Below are 22,262 nucleotides of genomic sequence, written 5' to 3'. Positions count from 1 at the left end.
ATGTCAAAGTCAACCCTGACCAGTTCGGTTCTTCACGAAAGCCCATGTTGCCCAAGCCATAGCAATCACGAAGAAAGCGAAGCGTCTAAGACAGTTCAAAACAATGATGACAGATCGAGGAGAGGAGACAAGATGGCGACATCCGAAAATTCGATAATGGAGGATGAAGAAGGAAGACGAACCTCTCCGAAAGTCACTGAAGAACTGTCTGTGGCGGTATAAACCGTTAGCAACAATGTTCCGTCGAACAGAAATGGAGCAAGGAAAGCCAACGACGTTCACAGGTGCACCTTCCATGAGGCCGTAGTCATCAAAATAGGCTAAATCAGGCTTCCGCCCGGGGATCTCTAAATGGTACGAAGAACAATCCACGGGGTCCATGGCGTGCTGACAACTTGTCGGAATATCCTCGTCTGGTTTCAAGTGTACGTCATCCAGCATTACAGACATCCGTTGGCACAGGACGGCAAAGTGAGAGCGGAGCGCCCCAATGGCGGCCATTACGGACCTCAGCAATGGTGTGCCGTCAGTCCCCCTCATCTCCTCCGGCATGAGACGAGGCAGGATTTGGGCCCCTGAAACGCCGTCCAGGAACCAGGCACACACAGAGCTGATGACAACAGCGAGCACTCACACAACATGCAGAGTCGGTACTTCGCCACTCGCGGGGGCCAGCCCATCAACCCCGGCTCCCCAGGCGGTCACCGGGCGTAGGAACCCGGACCGCGGTCACCGATATCCCATGTGTCACTGTGCCGTGTCCTGGAATTAAGCCGGATACTCAGTTGCCAACTGGAATTAGAAGGAGTGGACCGAGGTCAGAAGACTGGAAGCAACCCAGGTCCCACAGCCGATGTTGATCACTTCCAACCTGGATGGGCCAGAAATCGAGGTCCCGGCGGAAGCCCTGGAATAGGCCGAGAAGTAAATTCGACGTAACTTCATCACCCGGTAAGTTGGAGAGTCCGGGTTTGCACCGTAAGAGTCAGGAGCACTTCATACATGTGGGAGTCCGGCGTGTGTGAAGGATGAAAGGCAGGATATACGAGCTGCCAGTGGAGGTCGGCGGAGCTGGGAGCTTATGCGGCCATCTTGGATCGTAGCGTAGCTCCTCCCACCATACAGTTCTTAACTAAATTCTCCGCACATCTGGGGATTCCTATATTCTGCCAAACCGGAGCCAACAACTTGCAAATCCCTTTCACACTAATGTGTGCCACTCCATGTGCCATTGTAACGACTGGAAGCACATACGCGTTAGGCAACAACCATCTCTGATGTTCAGACAAATCAGTCCAACACCCATTCGAGTCCAACCTACCCTTACTTTCTCTCCATTCATCCAACACTTTCTCTGTGGCCTCACTCTGAATAACTTTCACGCTTTCAATGGTGTCTTCACACATACCCTTCTCTGGAACCCATCTCGCCGGACCCGCAACATATATTCGACTCATCACATTTCTAGCAGTTTCTTTCGCAACTTCATCCGCAAATGCATTACCACGACCAACATCATCCGTAACCTTTTTATGGGCACTGCATTTCACAATCGCTACTTGCAAAGGTAATGTAAGAGATTCAAGAAGTTCATTCACCAGTTGTCCATGCTGGATTTTCGTCCCATGCGATGTAAAAAATCCACGTTCACGCCACAATCGTCCAAAACTATGGGCTGCACCAAACGCATACTGACTATCCGTATACACATTCACTCGTTTTCCTTTCGCCAACACATATGCTCTCGTAAGTGCAATCAGTTCAGCCGCTTGTGCGGAATTATGTGGGATACGTGCAGCTTCGACAACTGTATGCAAAGTCGTCACAGCATATGCTGCAGTTGTATCGCCGTTCGGTAATTTAAAACACGAACCATCAACCCACAAAGCATCATCACAGTCAGGAAGAGGAATATCCTTCAGATCTATTCTTCCTTTCATCTCTTCTTCGGTTCTCAAAAAACAATTGTGTTGCTCTTCACTATCATCGTCTGTCTCAAGCAAAACCGGCAACAATGTAGCCGGGTTTAAAGTATTGCACCTCTTGATGTGCACATGGCTCGCTAACAACGTAAGTTCATACCCTGACAACCGAGCACTAGTTAAGTGCTGTGTCTTCGTACGATTCAGCAAGGTATCCACTGCATGTGGAACCATAACCACTAACGTATTGTCCATAACCAAACCCGCAGATTGTCGAATCGAAACAGCCGCTGCCGCTGTGGCTCTCAAGCAACTCGGCAACGCTCTGGCTACAGGATCTAAAGTCGACGAAAAGTACGCACATGGGCATTGCTTCCCGCCAAACTGCTGAGTCAAAACCGATAATGCACATCCCTCTCTCTCATGGACATACAATGTGAAAGGCTTACTGTAGTCGGGGGTACCCAACACAGGAGCCGAACACAGCGCATTGCGTAATTCAGAAAAGCTCTTTCGACATTCCTCAGTCCAAGGAATAGGATTTGGAGTATCCTTAACTGTAAGAGCTATCAAAGGCTTTGCTAGAAGAGAAAAATTAGGGATCTACTGTCTACAGTACGACGTAATACCCAAAAACGCATGTACTTCTCTCTGTGTCGTAGGGACACTCATTCTTGCAATAGTCTGAATTCTTTTTGGGGTCAGTTTCCTTCCCTCCTTCGATAAGAGGTGACCTTAATAGGTAACTTCTTGGCGACAGAACTGCAATTTCGAGAGAGAAACTTTATGATGGCAATCAGATAAATGAGACAACAAGGACACAGTGGCATCCTTAAAGATGTCTTCGGTATCAGCAGCAACCAACAAATCGTCAACATACTGGATAAGGGCTGCACCGTCAGGAAAAACTAACGAGTCAAGTTGAGTCTTCAGAGCTTGACTGTAGATAGATGGACTCTCGCAATAGCCTTGAGGAACGCGTTTAAAGCGGAAGCTTCGTCCTCCTAAAGAGAATCCAAAAATATCTCTACTCTCCATAGCAATCGGAATGCTGAAGAAAGCATTCTTCAAATCAAATACTGAAAACCAGGTGGCAGAAGCAGGAATCAATGTCAATAATGCAGTAATGTCAGGCACAACAGGAAATTGTGGAACAACAATTTTGTTCACTTCACGGAGGTCGATAACAAATCTATACACAGGAGGCTGTGAAGGATCAGTTCTTTTCAAGACAGGCAAAACCGGACTATTACACACATTACCTCGAGTCTCTTCAACAACACCTTTGTCAATCAGATCATAAATGATCGCCAAAAGTGCACGTTCACCATCACTTGAAATACGATATTGTGGAATGCGCGGTAACTTAACATTCGCCTTCAATGTCACAACATACGGGGGAATATCTAACAGGCCCACATCATTCGGACCCGTAGCCCACAATGAATCTGGTAACGAAGACAATTCAGGTGGGAGACAATCCTTCAATACGTATATGGGAGAGATCACATTCTCACCCAGAGTAAGATGTACTCCTAACGGAGAACAGTACAAAGTCGCATATAATCTCTTCAACAGGTCAAGGCCTAGCAAGTTCTCATTACAACCTGTAGTCAAAAGAAGGGGTGCTTCAAACCTACGAGGACCAACAGAAAGAGGTAATGGAACGGAAATCGGATTCGTAACGGGGGCGCCAGAAAAACCTATAGAAACATTATTAAAGCCAGACAAAGGTGCGCCAGGGAGCTTCGAACGCATAATAGAACTCTTCGTAGCACCAGTGTCTAGCACAAAAGGCTCTGACACACCTGATGCAATCACTTCCACGTAGGGTCCATTCTGATCTACTGGAATTGAAACAACTCCCTCTCTTTGTCCATGGCTGTCCTAGCAATCACTGCCTTGCGCTTCATCGCCTTCGACATAATAATCATCCACGTAGTACTGTGCTGTCCTACCAGATGAATTCTGCTGTTGGTCGAAGCTATTCATTGAATTCTGCGGAGGCAAAGGGCGCGCGTTCTGTCCGCGACCTCTACCTCTAGGCGCTTGTTGAGCACCTCTACCCCTAACACCAGGAGCACTATTTGTACATTGCAACAGAACTGGACAACTATTCTTATAATGACCCTCTTCTCTACAATACGCACACTGATTAGGCCCATACTGAATACGCTGTTGAGGAGTCTCGTCTCTTTGCGAGTTCCTCGAAAACTGTTGAGGCTGCTGATAATCGCGCTGATTATTAACACGGGGTGGATAAGCTTGTTGTAGAAGAACTTTAGTCTTCAATTCCTTAGTCTTCTTATCCGCTTTCTCTAACTCGTCCTTACGCCTATTCTCATAGTACTGAGCCGTAGCTAGAATCTGCGCCGATGTAGAAACAGGCCAAGCACTCTCGGAATCCTTCAACTTAGTACACAACTCAGGAAGAAGATTGTGCACGAATTTATCAACGAATAATCTCTGGCCACCCTCGGTAGCCATATCCTGACCACTATGGTCGACAAACGTTTCCTCGAAACGCGAGAAAAAATCTGACACAGTTTCATCTTTCTTCTGCTTACAAGCAGACAATTTATCCCAATTAACACGGACCTCGGGCATCAAGGTCTTCATGAAAGTGATAATTCTACCAGGAAGTTCAGTAATGATATTTTCAGGTTTAGCACCTCCAACTTGTCTATCATTTGCAGCAACAAGATTCGCCCACGAATCACCTAATTCATTATCATGATCCGTATGTCGAATGACATTCCAGATGGGCTGTGGAACTACATTCCCAAACAGCATGTCTATGTCCGCCAAATTCACGACGCACAAACTCACAGTTTGCGTAAGCTCTTTATAATATCCTGCCGGATTCTTCCGCGGATCAGGTAAAGTCTGTTTAAGTGCTAAAACTTCTGCACGTTTCCATGGGACATGAACCCACACTTGCTGAAAGTGCGCTTAAACAGGTGGATGAGCATTAGGATCAGCAGGTCTCCATACCGGAGGAACCTCTCGTATCGGATACTGACGCGCATGTCTCCTAACTGACGAATCTGGCTCAAACAGCAGTTCAGTAGGAACATCGCTGCGAAGCGACAATAACGTCGACACCGCTTTCTCGATGTAGTGTAACCTCACAATCGTCCCTTTAGCAAACTCGGAACGCAATCGAAACAATTCGGCAGGAATTCTACCCACCTCGTCCGTCCATTGTTCATGGAGGAACGCACACATAAGCTCAAAAACATAACGTTGCTTTGGAGGTTCCCATTGTCGGAAAACATCCATGATACCCTTGAGATCGTACTGGGACTTATACGTTACCCATCTTCGCACCATACGATCCAAAACCACTCGCTCATCTGTATCAGGCAGTTGACTGCGCAACTGTCTACGCTCACTAGCAGGAGACATACCCACTTGTCCCAACCAAGGAGTCAAGAAACCAGAAAAAGCAGCGGTCATCCGCTGTCTATGAGAAGGAGTAGTCGGGAGGACAAGAGGAGACGAAACAGTAGTAGGAGAATCCATAGTCGGAACAGGCATAGAAACAGTAGTAGCAGTAAAAGGCAAAGTTGGCAACCCCTGAGGAGGCTGCGCATAGGGAACAATAGCTAACGAAGGAGCTGGCTGTGGAGGAATAACAGGAGGCAAAGCAACCGGCACTTGCACAGCCACAACCGGTGGCGGTGGTGCCGTAGCATTCTGCACATAAGGTGGTGGTGAAGTTAACAGATGCGACATTAAAGGATCTTTTGTAAGATCCTTCTCATCTTTCTGCTCTTTAGACGGCAATACCGGGTAGCATTGGTCTACCGCTAGCTTCTTCACTCTAAGCATCTGCTCACTTTCTTGCTCTTCTTCATTATCTCTGTATGCAACGGCAGCTTGCACCATTGACATACCCTTTCTATTTTTCTTCACTAACTCAATTTCTTTCTGTTTGGCTTCTTTGCGCCATATGCGGAAAGAGTCAAACATCGCCGGCTGGGCTTTCTTCTTGAACAACTTCACTTCAAGGTTATCTAGGATTTCTGTCTCGAAACTACTGTAACGCGGCCACTGTAGGACACCGTCACTCTCCGTGTATTTTACCCAAATCTCATTATAGCTAATAGGACCCACACCATGTTTCACATACAGTTCGTATGTAGGAGTTCCGATCGGAGGAACCGGACACGAATCCTCCAACCGGGAATCCCTCAAAGTACCACAACTGAACACGTTTCTAAGACTGCTAAAACCAGGCATCTTGCTCACTAGTCTAGCTTCAAACAACAAGGGGAATCTAAAACGATAATCTTGTGAATACACGAATCCCTTGGCTTTGGGGCCTGCAGGTACCAAATCAAAGCTATCCACTAAAGGATACAAACCAAACTAAGGACTAGGAGACGCTCCGTTCATACTTAACTGAAACGTCGAAGGTGTCACCAGAAGACCCGTCAATCGTCTCGCTCTACAAACGTCTAAGGCTCCAAAACAGGGCGACAGTCAGGGCAGCAGTCCTTCGTAGCCGTCGGAAAGCGGGAAACCTCGCAGCAAAGACTTTCGGACCACGACGACATACAGGGGTTGATGAAGTGGCTGGCCTTCCTCCAGAATTTTCTCACGAAGCTTCTCACGAACCTCTGGCTTGGACCGGTGCCGCTGAAGTCGCCCCATGTTGGGCGCCAATTGAGGTACTGGGTTTTTCAGAACCGGTACTAATCCGGTAACCCAGCGGTGTCAGGGCAACACCCAAAGACCCCGGATTCCCCTGTCTTGGCAAACAGAGACATGGGATACTTCTTGATGACGTCAAAGACCAAAGTTTATTGGTTGCAACCAGGGACAGAGATCTACGAAGCACACACGGGTAGTTCGTCAGAGACTGCACACTTCTATAAACGGAACACAGTCTTTTATGCCAAAAATTACGCCTCTGGCAACATGACAATTTACATTTGGTGCATACAAACTGACCAATGACCATGTAGCATTTCAAAAGTAGCAAATGACGACAATCGAAGATAATCCCCTTTTCCGTTGTCCAGCCCACCAAAAACGATCGCACATATGCTTGGTTTCCTGTTCGATCAGGCCGGACAAACCCATCATAAACCCTTCAACCCAGATAGATGAACATGTCGTAAAGGAAAGGGAGAAACAGATGGAAAGGAGATAGAGGAGGTGGGAACGGTGTACCATAAACTCGGACGCGTCCTGCCCTTTGATCTTTATCATGCCAGCTGCTGCACAAGGAACTAGCTCAGCGGGATTAGCCCCAGGCGAGGAGTCAGTTCAGCCAGGTCAACCAGAAGTCAGCTAAGGCGTACGTGTCAAGGACTTTCTCGGCCGCAGTCATCGGGCCTATGTTAGGGCAACCACACAAAATGGCTGCCACATACAAAATGGAACCCGGAGGTTCAGACTAAATCCTCAAATGCAGAGTGTTCTCCTATAACGATTCATACGAAAACACTCAGACACGTTACACTCGCCTTTTGCGGTCTGTAGAGACCAAAATCGTCCATTTCCGACGATCTTTACAAATCGGGTTTCGGAACTTTCGAACCCAATTCGGAACCACGGAACCACACCTCCCAGGACCTACTTAATGCGCAGCTGCAGCGAGGTTGCGTGCCCAGCGTCAGGACAGTGATCCTTCCTTTGCCCAGTGCTCCCCGCGCTCTCAACCCCAGCTGCTAGTAGCCACACTGCTGCCACATCGCACCCCACAACACTGAGAGAGGACTGATATGTGCCTCATGCACTCTCCCACACCCTACACACACCACTCCGCACCAACGGCACCGTACTAGCTCAAATTTACACAAAACATGCACCCGCTTACACAGATGAACTACAACACGCACAACATGCATGCATGCATGCACACGCATGCATGCCCCTCAACACCTGCTTGCTCACCGATCATGCCATGGAGAACTGGGACCTTCTTTACCGCCACTCTACGAACTTGCTCTTGCTAAACCTAACCTTTGCACCAGACATTGCTAGAGCCATGCCCACCAGCTACAAGATTCCAGACAAGACCATCAGCACAAGCCTGGATCATTGGTGCTGGATGTAGGGGTGCAGGGAGTGTTGTAGCCCCCCAAAATAATTATGGTGGAATACCAAAGGTGAATGACCACTAAAGCTGACTTTGAATTTCATTTCTATCTTGTCACATTTGCCATGCGTACAAAGACAGAGGTCAAATGTCAGACTTTCTTCTGATAAACTGTTGCTTATCCTTTTAACAAGGAGGTTGGTGTTTAATTTTTTTCTCTGGCTTTTTTTACATCACATTGGCTATGTCAGGACCGCCACCCTGTGCCCCTGCCCTCCTCCTCACTCTGCCTCTCTACTGAGAGCAGGCAGCAGACCTCCTCCTCTGCAGAAATACATAAATCAAATGTTTTCAAACTTCCGAAGGGCCTGTGAAAGAAAAGCATATCTTTCAATTTTGTTTTGCAGGATGAACTGACCTTTGTTCCTAAAACCAGGGCATGTATTTAATATTTATAAAAGCTTTGGGATGCTGAGACAGTCCTTGCAAAACTGGGAATGTCCAGGGGAAATCCGGGCTGTCTAGTCAGCCTTCCTCATGTGCAACCTAATAACAAGAGTCTGAACACAGGCCAGCTGTTACACAGAGGAATTCAGGCTGACAAAACACCACTGCAAGCAACTAGAGCACAAATGGAGGTTATGGAAAGACACCACACATAAGGACCTCTTCAAATCCGCCCTAAGACACTACCACCAGCAAATACAGAACACCAAGCGCACAACTCCTGCAGACCATATTGATGCTAGCACAAATACCAGCAAGTAAATATTCACCATCATCAAAGATTTTACTCTGCCTCCTGCCGCCTTCAGCAACATCACCCCCATCGAAAGACCTTTACAATAAACTTTTGGAATTCTTCTGTAACAAAATCACCATCATATATACACCAACTTCGACCCTCAACCAGGCTCCTTCGCTGTTGCAATTTGACTACCTATAATGCCTGAAGAACGAACCCTTCCATCATGGACCCCCATCACCACCATCAAAACTGCTGCTGCAATGAAGAACATCCACTCAGAGGCCCATCTCAGCATTGCCCTCCCCCACGCCTTCACCAAAGGTATCTTACTGAAAAGTGGAGCACTAACACCAATGATCATCAACTTATTACTAGACAACTGGAAAGATGCCACTGTCACGCCGTGCTCAAGAAACCATCTGCTGACCCAGCCCAGCGCCAGCTATAGACAATTTTCCCTCCTACCACACCTGGCCATGGTCATGGAGAAATTAACCTATGCCACACCACCCACTTCAGCAACCACCAGCTCCTCAATGTCACGCAGTCCAGATTCAGGTTCAACCAGATTACCGAAACCACACTCATTGCCACAGCAGATGACATCAGCATGATCCTTGACAAAGGAGGGCACAGCAGCCCTCATTCTCCTGGACCTCCCTGAAGCATTTGGCATTGTCTCTGACCCCCTTCTCATAAGCCACTTGCACAAGATTCGTATCCAGGGATCTGCTCCTTAACAGAAAGAACTCGAGCTGTAAGCCTGGCACCTTATAGCTTTGAAGCTTGCAAACTCATCTGCAAAGTGAATAAAGGTTTATTACTCAGCCCCACCCTCTTCAATGCATACATGATCCCTCTGGCCTATGTCATCCTCTCACTTGACATCAACATCCTCTCCTATGCCAATTACACATAACTCATACTCTCCCTCTTAAGAAAGATCCCTAACACAAGAAACAAGTTCACCACCTACATGACAGAAGTCTAACTGGATGAAAGTCAACTCTCTCAAGCTCAACTCCAAGACAGAAATAGTGATCTTCGGCAAGAACACCTCGCCATGGAACTCTAACTCATGGCCAGCAAAACTCTGACCAAACATGAGACCCACTCCAAGAACCACGGATTGATCATCAACAGCAAACTGGACATGACCGCACAAGTTAATTCAGTCACTGCATTCTCCTTCCATACCCGTAAGATGCTGAGGAAGATCTTCAAATAGATCCCTTGCAACACCAGAAAATCCATCACTCACTCCCCAGTTACCAGCAAGTTGGATTACGGTAAATACCATCTACGCTGGGATCACCAAGCTGCTCATTAGAAGACTACAAACCATCCAGAATTCGTCAGCCAGACTCCTCCTCAATCACGCTCACACAATTTCAATCACACTGCGCCTCAGGGAACTACACTAGCTCACAATACACAAACATGCTCAACTCAAATGCCTCACACACACATTCAAAGCATTACACAACTTAGGTCCCCACTACATGAACAGTCACATTTCCTTCCACCAACCATCCAGACACCTCCACTCCACATGACTCCTGCTCACACACATCCCACACATTCACAGAACCAGATCAGGTGGACAGGGTTTTACTTGAATAACTTCTAAAGCATGGAACAACCCCCCACTCCACATCAGAGCTGCCTCCTCTCTTATTGAACTCTACAAGAAGCTGAAGATCTGGCTTTTCAATTAGCCAACTTACCCTAGGCAGTGCCAAGCACATACACCTGCTCAACGGCATGACACCCTCGCAGGTAATAGTGCACTTTACATATACACTACACATAACATAAAGTGACACAAATTGTCTCTAACCATCTGTGAAAAATAGAGGTCAGAGAATTACTTCTGCTCTGATGAGAGTAGCAGTGCAGGCCTCGCCAGTAGGGGGCACAAAAGAGTCCTCTCCACTCCTATGGTAAGGCGGGCTCCCACTGATTGTGGTCTGCATAACCAGGCGCATTGTATATCTTTGAGGTGACCTGGCTGACTGCTTAATATAGTTCATACACTGTGGGTACTGAGATATCCTAGGGCCCTTGCTCCATTTTGTAGGGGACAGCCGCTTACATTACCAGGGTTCTTGCATGGGCTAGTTTTCAGCTTCAGAGTCAAACATGAGTTCTGGTGGAGTGAAATTGTTCCACAACCACCTGTTGATGTAATGCATTGCAGCTCTATAGCCATCCATGCTGCTATTCCAGCTGGGAAATTGTGTCCATTTGGACCGTTCGTGGGCCTTTCAGCTTCTAAGCACTGTGAAGGACTCTAAGCACATGACACACTAACGCTCGCTAGTAAATACGCAAAGTAAACCGAGGACGTGTTTTTCAGCCACCCCCTGTATTTACCAATGCAGACATCTCAGATGTGATGTTCATGTTTTTTAAGGGTGTTTATTTAATTTTGATTTGCAGCGAGTGACAACAGTGTTGCGTACACAGTCGTCATCTGCCTCTCATTGGCAAAGCAGGTCGTTAAATAAAAATTAACTATGAGTGGCAAAGCTCCTGGCCTTCCTCTAAAGTCTTGTAGGGATGGAAAATACAAAATTTTCTAGCTATCGCGACAAGAATTTTAGATTCTATTAAGGACACGGAGGCGAGGATTATGCTTTCTCATTTCTTTACTGCACAAAACAGCAGCCAATGAAAGTGAAACTACAAATGTAAAAAACAACATTTCCCATGAGGCTTTGAACCACGCCTCTCTTGCAACAACCAATCACAATGGTAATAAGCATATAAAGTATAGAGACACTAATCTGGCCTCCTCTTTCTTTGCGCGAACAGTCTCGTTACATTGAACAAAAGTCTTAACTCTCAACGGAGAGAAACAGTTCCATCAGCAATTCTCAACGGAGAAATCCAGAACCATAAGGAATCATCCTCCAACAGGAAGGGACAGCATCCGAATCCACAGGAGGCAATTAACTCTTGTTGGAGTCGTTTCCTGAAACAGAAAAGGAAGTTTGAGAAAAGAAGCCCACAACCAATATTTCTCAGAGGGTGGGTACAAAGTTGTTAAACAACATCATGTAATAACAACAAAACAGTTATATAACTGTCCCAACGGGTGGGATAATCCTCGCCTCCGTGTCCTTAATAGAATCTAAAATTCTTGTTGCGATAGCTAGAAAATTTTGTATTCTATGGCAGGACCGGAGGCTTCTGATTATGCTGGTTCAAAGCTCAACAATTAAAGTTCATCAATCACAGCATCAGAAACATGAGGAATAGGTTTATAATAAAATACTTTAAACATCGAATTCGAAGACCAATCAGCCGCTTTCAGGATATCTTCCAAGCGGGAACCCAGTAAATAGGCTTTAGAAGCCATCGCACCTCTAGCTGAATGAGCACCATAAGCAGAAATATCAATGCCGGCTTCCGACATGATCCATCTAACCCATCTGGCTAAAGTAGCTGCAGCGACTGGCTTGAAGGGCTTTTGAACAGAGCTCAACAACTGCCCCAAAGGATCAATCCTGTGTGCAATAGTACGCTCTTCATAACCTTTGAGACACTGCAAAACACATAGCTTGCTGTTATCTGGAAAGACTGGGTACTCTACTGAACGTGACATGGTCTTAGTACGCCGTGTAATGACAAAGGAAACACCCTGAGGAGAAAACATCCTACCAGCCAAATCTAAAGCCCTAACATCTGAAACCCTACGACATGAAATGAGGCACAACAGCATAGTGAGCTTGGCAGAGAGCTGTTTTAAAAACAAATCACCATTATTGGGCCAGGATTCCAACAAATTAAGCACCTTAGTAACATCCCACATTGTGTAATACCTGGGCCGAGGAGGGTTGGCCACGCGCACACCTTTTTTTTTTTTTAAATTTTTATTTTTGGTGCAAAACAAAGATAGTAAGTACAGTGTCATCCATCGCATTCTCATACATAAGTTACTAGGTGGATGAAGTGATACAGTATTCACAATGGCAAAACTTATAACATCCACAGTAGTATAGAGCATTGCAGGTCTCATCGACGATGTGATGAATAGGAATATACTTGTGTCGTAAAAAGTACAGTTTGCGATTTTGTGTTTTGTTGGCTACCATTCGTCTGAGTCTTGCCTTTCTCACCTTGCAATAAACATAAAACAGTAAAAATAGCACACTTAGTCCGGCACGTACTTGAAGTAGTAGCTTTCTGCACTCGTAGCACAGTCCACCTGTAAAGAGAGCAGTGTATTGTTGCATAGCCCCCTAGTTCCCACTCCCTCCCATGCCACCTCCCACGGCTGTACCCCTCCACTTCTGTTGCGCTCGCCCTATTTACCTAATTACAACCCAATCAACGCTCCTCGTCACTCTCTGACCCTTCGTCGTCACCTTCCTCCAGTGGTTCGCAGATATCCCCTCTGTAGGTGTTCCAGGATTGCCACACCCCGTTCCATTTACGTGGGTTACCCCTCAATTTGTACACCGCCCTTTCAGTCAACATGAGCATGTCCATGTTGCGGAGCCATTGGGGCAGCGTGGGGAGGTCAGCCGACCCCCACTTCTGTGCTATGTCCCGTTTCGCTGTTACCATCCCCACTGTGACCCAGGTTCTTGCATAAAAGGTGAGGTCAGTCGGCTCCCAGATGTTTAGCAGACAGAGCCGTGAGTCTAGGGTGAGGGTGGTGTGAAGTGCTTGGGCCATCGTGCGTACTACCCGTTGCCAGTAGCCGACTAACAATGGACATTCCCACACCGTGTGTATGAAGGTCCCTTCTGCCCCGCAGCCCCTAAGGCAATATGGATGATCCGCCCTGTGCAGTTTGTGAAGTAATGTACGGGTGTAATAGATTCTGTGAAGAAATTTTAGCTGCACTAGGCGAAATTTAGACGATATGCCTGCTTCACGAGGGGATGCCATGGCTGTGTTCCAGTCATTTTCATCCAGGTCACCCACTTCCGCCATCCATTTGTCCTTCAGTTTCCCCAGTGGATCAGGCATATTGTTAATCAGCTTGCGGTATGTCAGCGATGTCGCCCCTTCTTGCATGAAGTCGGTAAGTAGACGATCCTCCAGGGGGGAGGATTCGGGCAGGGGCGTGTCTGGTGAGATCGCTGCTTGTAGTGCGTGTCGGACCTGGATGTATCTGTAGAGCTCTGTGTTCCCCAACTCATATTGGTCCTGCAAAGTGGCAAAGGAGATCACTCCTTCCCTCGTCCACATGTCCCCCACCGTGGAGATGCCGATGCTGTCCCATTGTGTGAAGCCCTTAGAGCGCCGCAAATGGCCCAACGCCTTTGTGTCCCAAAGGGGCGTAAGTTTCGTAATGACGCCATCCCACTTCAACTTTGCCTGTGCCTTGTACCATATGCGGACCGTGTGTTTCGTAGGCCCAGTGAGTTTTGCCGCCACTCCACGGTGGTACAGTGGGGCCAGTAAGGTGTTTGCACCCAGTTGCGCCCTGTCGGCCTTGTACACTGGGTCTTCCTGCGGGGCATGTATCCATTGGTTAAGGATTTTGAGTTGGGCCGCCCAGTAGTACAACTGTACATTCGGGAGGGCGATGCCCCCGTCGTACCACCCCCTGTTCAGTTTAGTGTGAGAAATGCGGGCTGGCTGGTTGCCCCATAACAGGCCCGTGATCTGCGCCGTTATTTTCTGGAGGTAGCCATCCGGCACCAAATACGGGGCGTTCTCCAGCACATATAGGAAGCGTGGCAGAGCCATCATTTTAAATAGTGCTGCACGGCCAAGGAGCATTAGGGGGAGATCCTTCCAATGGCGCACGTCCCCTCGGAGACGGGCCAAGGGGGGTTGTAGGTTGAGGCGTGAGAAGTCTGCCTCGTTCCGGGTGATATGAATCCCCAGGTATTTAAATGACGTGTGCGCCAGTTCCAGTGGGCAGGAGTCCGGGAGAGGCGGGAGTGGCCCCCGCAGTTCAAAAATGATGGACTTGGCCCAGTTAATGGTGTAACCCGAGATTCGCCCATGAGCCGTACAGAGAGCCAGGAGGTTAGGGAGACTCTCTTCGAGATCCGTGAGATAGATCAGCATGTCGTCTGCGTAGAGGGACACTCTGTCCTCCCATAACGGGGTCCATTGTATCCCTTTCAGGAGTTGGGTGGTACGTATCGTAACCGCCAGCGGTTCTAAAAATAAGGCGAAGAGCAGGGGTGAAAGCGGGCAGCCCTGTCGTGTGCCTCTGCCTAGGGAGAAGGTGCTTGAAATGTGGCCGTTGGCCGTCACCTGCGCCACCGGGTCCCTGTACAGCATTCGTATCCAGGAAAGGAACACCGGGCCAAAACCCATACGTGTGAGCACTGCAAAGAGGTAGCTCCATTCCACCATGTCAAACGCCATCTTGGCGTCTAAGGAGAGGATGGCAGCCGGTTCTTGCAGAAGTGGAACTCGCGCCAACACACCATGCACCCTGCGGAGATTTAAAGCAGTGCTGCGGTGTGGCATGAATCCGGACTGGTCCGGGTGGATCAGGTGTGACAGAGTCGGCAAGATCCTGTTCGCCAACACTTTGGCAATAATTTTGGCCTCCGGGTTCAAAAGGGAGATTGGTCTATATGAGGAGCATTCGTTGGGGGGCTTACCTGGCTTCGGTATCGCCACAATAGTAGCCATCCGCTGATCTAGCGGCAGCATACCCTGTGTTCTAGATTCCTCATACATATTGAGTAGGGGTGTGCTTAAGGATTCAGCCATGACTTTCAACCATTCAATGGGAATCCCGCTGGGGCCCATCGCTTTGCCTGGATGAAGGGCGCCTATAGCCAGCTGGATCTCCTCCACCGTGAGAGGCGCGTCTATGTCCTCGGACATCTCTGGTGTCAGCTCTGGCAAGGGAACATGTTCAAGGGCAGTCTGCACCTCCCCCTCCTCTACCACTATCTCTGGGGTGTAGACTGAGGTGAAATAATCGGCGAGGACGTTTACTATCACATCGGGGCGGGTGTGGTTGTTGCCCTGTGGGTCCGTAAGTTGCAAGATATTCTTCCCCCCCCCCTGTCTCTTGTCCAACCATGCCAGCAATTTACTGGCCTTGTCTCCAATATCATATACCCTGTGCTGTGTAGCCGCAATGTCCGACATCGTGACCTTGCGCATGTGATCTGTAAGGCGGTGCTGGTGGATCTGGAGTTCGTGAAGCGTGTCGTCTGAGGGGTTCGCCATATGGGCCGTGTTGGCCCACTCTAGGCCTAGCTCTATCTCGAGGGCCTCCCGCCTGTGCGTCTTTTTGTGATTCGCGATCACTGCTATGGCTTGACCCCTGAACACTGTCTTATACGCCTCCCACAGTATGGAGGGGGAGGCCACCGAGGATTGGTTTTCTTCAAAGTACTGTCGGGTTGCCCTCTTCAAATCCTTGTTAATCCGGGGCACTTTGAGGTAGCCTGGGAAAATCGGGAATAATCTGCGCCGTGCCATGGTTGAAGTGGTGAGTGTCAATGTGAGTGGCGAGTGATCGGAGACCCCCCGTGGTAGTATCTCGGCTTCGGCTATCGTAAGGTGACCATTAATCAAAGTAAAGAGGTAGTCTATCCTGGACAGGCTATTGTGTGTGGCCGAGTAGTATGTGTATTGTTGCTGAGTAGGGTGCAGAGCGCGCCAAACATCCACCAACCCCTGTGCAGTCAAGAATGTCTGGAGCCTGTTGGGCCCACCTGCGTGTGTACGTGGGGGAAAGCGGTCCTCTGAGTTTGTGAGTGTCATGTTGAAGTCCCCACCTATGAGTAGTTCCCCATCAGGGAGTGTTAGCAGGAATTTGCCCAGATCCGGCAAGGCCTCAGAGTGCAGTGCTGGTGGTATGTAGACAGAGACTACATTAAAGAGCTTCCCCTCCCACTGGCCATGAACTGCCGCGAATCTGCCATGGTCATCCGTTGCAGTAGACTTGACAATGAATTTGGAAGATTTTTTCTGCAGGATGCCGGTGCCACGGGACCCCGAAGTGAACTCCGCATGCACTATCATATGATAGCCTCTCCTATCTAGGGCCTTCGTGGCCGCTCCCGACAAGTGTGTCTCCTGCAGGAGAATGAGAGCCGGGCCCCGTCTCCTTATCCCCTGTAACACTAGCCCTCGCTTAATCTTATCCCCCAGGCCCCTCACGTTCCAGGACATGACAATCAGTGAGTTCTTCGTGGTTGGGCTATCCGTTGCAGCCATTGCTAGACTCCCAATCAGACCTCCCTGCGCCCCGAGTGTGCCAGAAGTTCTTGGTTACATAAGACATGCCTAGATACTTAAGTGTGCATAGAACGTAAACTTGTAGGACCAAGAAGTCCCATAGAAAAAACTTATTCAACTCTTCCCCCCTCCCTGCCCCCCTGCTATACGGACTCAAAACTGCCCGCCCCCCCAACTTAGCAGAGTGCATACCCCATCCCCAAACCAGTGTACTTGCGCGTTGGGGTGAGGGACTCTCCGCAGCCGGCAGTCTCTCATTCACACCCCCGGAGGCCCTTCACCCAGTGTCCAATGGCGGGAAGCGCTTCACAGCTTAACAGTCTCAATACTTAAGTGAGAATGAATTGTCCCCAAGCGTTCATTGTTCCTCAGTCTCGTCCCCGCCGCCTTCAGCTCCCAAAGAGTCACTGTTGTCCGGTCTCCCGCCGGAGGCCTGCGAGTCTCTGCGATGGCCGTCAGCCCGATCTTTTCTGGAGCGATTCGTCCGTCTGTGATTCTGACCCGGTCTCCATCCCTCGAGCCATTCTTGCACGTTTTCCGGGCTGTCGAAGAACCAGGTTTTGTTCTCCGCTACCACCCGTAGTCTTGCGGGGAATAACATGGAGTACGGCAGTTCCCTGGACCTCAGTTCCTTTTTCACGTCGAAAAATGTGCGTCGCCGACGGGCGACTTCCGCGGTGTAGTCGGGGAAGATGGCAACGGTGGCGTTCTGGATCTTGAGGGGAGGGGAGGACCTGGCTGCCTGTAGGATTGTGTCCCGGTCACGGAAGTTAAACAGACGTGCCACTATGGGTCGCGGGTTAGCCCCTGGCTTCGGTTGGCCACCCGGGACTCGATGGGCCCTCTCCACCGAAAAGAAGTTGGACAGTCCCTTTGGCTTTAGTTCGTTAGTGATCAGGTTCTCTACGAAGAGATCCATCGCCTTCACGCCTTCCGATTCCAGTACCCCTATAATGCGGATATTGTTGCGCCTGGAACGCCCCTCCTGCTCATCCAGCTTTTCCCGAAGCATTCTATTGTCCTGCGCCATCTTCCCCATTTCACGCTGGAGTTCCGCGACGTCTTCCACCAGCGATTTCGTGATCACCTCCATACTCTTGACCTTTTCCGACATTTTGTGGAGGTCTGCTCGAAGTAGGGTGACGTCCGTGGAGATTCCGCCGACAGTTGTTTGCAGTTGTGCCAATGCAACCATGACGTCGTCCAGCGTGGCCTTTTTACCCCCAGGGGAGTCGGCCGTCTTACCGGTCTGTTCCTTCCCTGCCGGGGATCCGGTGGGCTTATCGGAGGTAAAGCGATCTATACGAGTCTGTGTGACGCCGCCCTTAGGGCCTTTCCCCGCCATGCCGCCGAGTGTTGTGCTCCTCGTGCCCCTACGCGCCAGGATGTGAGGATCGGTGCAGGCCCCCAGACCAGTCCGATTCAGCAACGAACAGGTTGGGCGTGCTTCTTCGGGGCGCGAGGTGCTCCGTTAGTCGCTAAGTGTGTGGCGACTGCCAGGTCACAAGATGGCGGGTACTCACTCCGTTGTCGATGCCCAGGCTCTCGGCACGTTAGGTGATGACCTTCGAGGCTGTCAGGATTCCAGCGGTCCCTCCCATGGGCACTGCTTCCTTGATTCGCCTGAGCCGCCGTCTCAGACCTCCCGAGGTGCAGTCGATTTGTTGAGGCCACCGCCGCACGGGCACTTCCGGTCCAAGTTCTCCGGTCAGGATGCACTTCCGGCGGGGTGAAAAGCCAGGGAAGGTCCCGGCTCTGGAGGTGTTGGCAGGCCGGTCGGAGGCTTCGACGTATCTTTGGCTACGGACGTCGGATTTTCTCGCTGCTTGTCGCTGCTCACTCCGCCCGGTCCTGGGATCCGGTGCCTGCCTTTGGGGCTTGAAGTTGTAACGGATTTTGTGTCGGATCGACGAAGAGGCCGCTTCAGCCGCGGAGCTCGTCCCTTATGCTGCCGCCATGATCGGCTGCTAGCCACGCCCCCCCACGCGCACACCTTTAAGCAACTTACAAACCAAGGGATGCATCCCCACAGGCTTACCGTCGATGTGGTCATGACCAGCAGAAATCCCAGACCTGAAATTATTAACCGACCTGTAAGCCAGGCCTAAGGCTGCACGTTCAGATAGAAAATTAAGTACATCTGTCACAGTTTATCCCACGGGATCCACCTGCTTTGAAAGGCACCAACCCACCCACTTCTTCCAAGATGCAGAGTATCGTTTCCGGGTGGAAGGAGCCCACGCTTGCTGCATAAAGCTGGAAGCTTCTCGTGAAAGGCCTGCAAGGCATTCATGTCTCCGGAGAGCGTCCACACCATCAAAGTCAATTGGTTCTGCAGGACCAATGGATGGCAAGCTCCCACTGGGTCCTGCAGAATTGTCAAGAAGACTGGGAGCCGGAAGGGGAGATCTACTGACAACTCCAACAGTGTGGGAAACCACGACTGAGTCGAACAGAATGGGGTCACCAACACTACTGTCGCCATCTGCCGGCGTATTTACGCCGCCACTCTCGGAATCAGCGCAAATGGTGGAAACGCATATTTCCTCTGTTGCCCCCAATGGTGAAGGAAAGCGTCTGTCCCCATCGCCATTGGGTCCGGTCTCCAACTGTAAAATAGGGGAAGATGGGCATTGAGGCGAGAGGCAAACAGGTCTATCTGGCATGGGCCTCGCATAGTCATGATCTGAGAGAACAGCGATGGATGGAGTCTCCAATCGCTGAAGTCTCGGAGAAATCGGGAATTTCAATCCGCCACCTGATTGAATTTCCCCGGAAGGTATTCCGCCACCACAGAGATCTTGCGATCCAGGCAGAAGTGCCAAAATTCCTTCGCAATGTGGACCAGCATTCGGGATTTCGTCCCCCCTAATCTGTTGATGTATCTCACTGCGGAGACATTGTCCATCTGAAGCAGTATACAACAATTGCTCTTCAGCGGTGAGACAGACCTGATGGCAAAAGACCCTGCCAACAACTCTAGACAGTTGATGTGTAGTGAGAGTTCGTCTGCTGACCACCGTCCTCCTGTGGTATATTCTCCACAGCGAGCGCCCCAGCCCCATTGACTGGCGTCCGATTCGACCACCACATCTGGGGCTGCGCCGAAGATAGCTCGGCCATTCCAGGCTGACATGTGATCCAGCCACCACTGAAGTTCCTCCCGAGCCTCGGGGGAAAGAGGGATTAAATGATCGTAGTGAAAATTCCTCTGAAGATAAAAGATTTTTAGTCTCTGCAGGGCCCTGTAGTGCAAGGGACCGGAAAAGATGGCTTGGATCGATGAGGCCAGAAGGCCCACAATCCGCGCCAGCACCCGCAAGGAAATCTTCTCCTTGGTCAAGGTGGATTTAATCTCTCTCTTGATGGACCTGATCTTGTGAAGGGGAAGGAGCAGTTGAGCTGAAACAGAGTCTATCAGGAAGCCCAGGAATTCCATCTGCTGATTCGGTATCATCACCGATTTCTTGGTATTGATCACGAATCCCAGATTCTGCAGCAAGGACGTCGTCCACTCCAGGTGAGTGAGAAGGAGGGACCGGTCCTGGGCCAGGAGTAGGAGTCGTCTAGGTAGACAATAAGACGCACTCCCATCTCTCGAAGGCGAGAGATCACAGGCTTGAGCAGTTTGGTGAACACCCAAGGGGCTGAAGACAGACCGAAGGGAAGCACTTTGTAACGAAACCAACGCCCTTTCCAAGGGAATTGCAAAAATCTTTGATGAGATGGGCAGATGGGGACTGTCAGATAGGCATCTTTTAGGTCTAATCGGACCATCCAGTCGTTCTCCAACAGAAGGTCTCGCAAGAGATGGATACCCTCCATCTTGAAGTGGCGATAAGTAACAAAGGGGTTGAAATCCCTCAGATTTAAGACAAGACGCTGACCGCCTCCCTTCTTTTGCACAAGAAAGACGTTGCTGCAGAAGCCCTCTTGAATGAAGGGTCCTACAGCAATGGCCTGTTTTGTCAAAAGTTTGTCTAGTTCTGAGTCTATAAAACTCTGTTCGAGACGGGAAAAAAGGAGAGGTTGCGGGGGAAAAGGCTGCAAGGGGCAGTCCACCAAGGAAACAAGTGACTTACCAGAGGACTGATTATCGATGTTTTTGTAGCCTCTGTTGACCGCTCGATTATAGCGGCCCCTGAAGCCTCGGGATCTTGACGGGTAAAAACTGGCTTGGACCGGTTCCTGCGTGTACCCTCTGCCACGTCTAGGGGCGTACCCTCTTTGAGGACTGGAATTTGAATAGCGGCCGGTCGAGCGTCCTCTGCCACGTCCGGCCCTATTAGAGACCTGATGTAACACCCTCTTCAAGGGGGCTTGAGACTTATCCAGGGATGCAAACGTATTGACAAATTTTGCAATGTCCTTCACAAAGTGGTCCCCAAACAACTGTCCTTCAGCCAAAGCCATAGCAGGACCGATTTCCGTCTTTCCGAGGCAAGAACGCAGTTTGCATTTCCCAGCATGCAAATGGCTCGTTGAGCCCAACCCGCTAAGACTTCCGGGTGAATGGCATCCCCAGTCTCTTGGGCCTGAAGGGCCAACTCCAGGATTTTGGCCAAAGGACCCGAAAGGTCAAGGACCTTATCTTGGCGCGCTCTGAGCGCGCAATCAATCCCTTTCTTGGGGTCTTTCTTATATTTCTTTAGAAAAGTGGTCATGGAGGGGTCGATGTCCGGGGTAACTGCCACCTTGTGAGGTAAATCGGGACGGGGGCACTCGGACTTAAGGCGGGATCTTACTTCTTTATCAAACCCTTTACGGAGGTGGGCCTCCAGGTATTCCGCCACAGCAGGGGGGGGGGACCCAATCTGAGGACCTGGGGTGGACAATGTCTGTCGGGTCAAAAGAGAAGGGAGAGGGAGTGACCGGAGAGGTATGCTTACGCTTCTTAGTGCGTTTGCGGGGAGCGGCATCCGAAGAATCTGTATCGGTGCCAGTATCAGTAGTGGTGTCATTAGGAGGGGGGGAGGGAGGAGGGCGGGAGGTCAGAGCTTTGTCAGCAGAAAAGGATTCTTTAGATTTATAAATCTTTTCATAAGACTGGGCATGGGGTCAGGCCGGGTCAAGTGCCACCTTCTTAGGGGGGAGGGGGGCGAGAAGATTCCTTGTTGGGAAGGGAAAGAGGCTTACCAGGGACTAATAGTTCCAATTTCTTGGCCAAGGGAAGGAGGGCCGAGGAAAGGGCTTTGTCCAATTTAGCGTCCAATTTTTTATCAATAATATCTTCCATGGATTCTTCTTCATAGAATTCCTCCTGGCCCTGGTAGTCACACGCAGCACCCTCCTCATCACATTACTCAGTGTCTGCCATATTTACAAGGAATCAGCAATTCCAACTCCAGTCACCAGAGGG

Source organism: Lissotriton vulgaris, chromosome 1_1 (assembly GCF_964263255.1).
Source record: "Lissotriton vulgaris chromosome 1_1, aLisVul1.2, whole genome shotgun sequence".
Lineage (NCBI taxonomy): Eukaryota > Metazoa > Chordata > Amphibia > Caudata > Salamandridae > Lissotriton > Lissotriton vulgaris.
Note: the sequence above shows the minus strand (reverse complement) of the source record.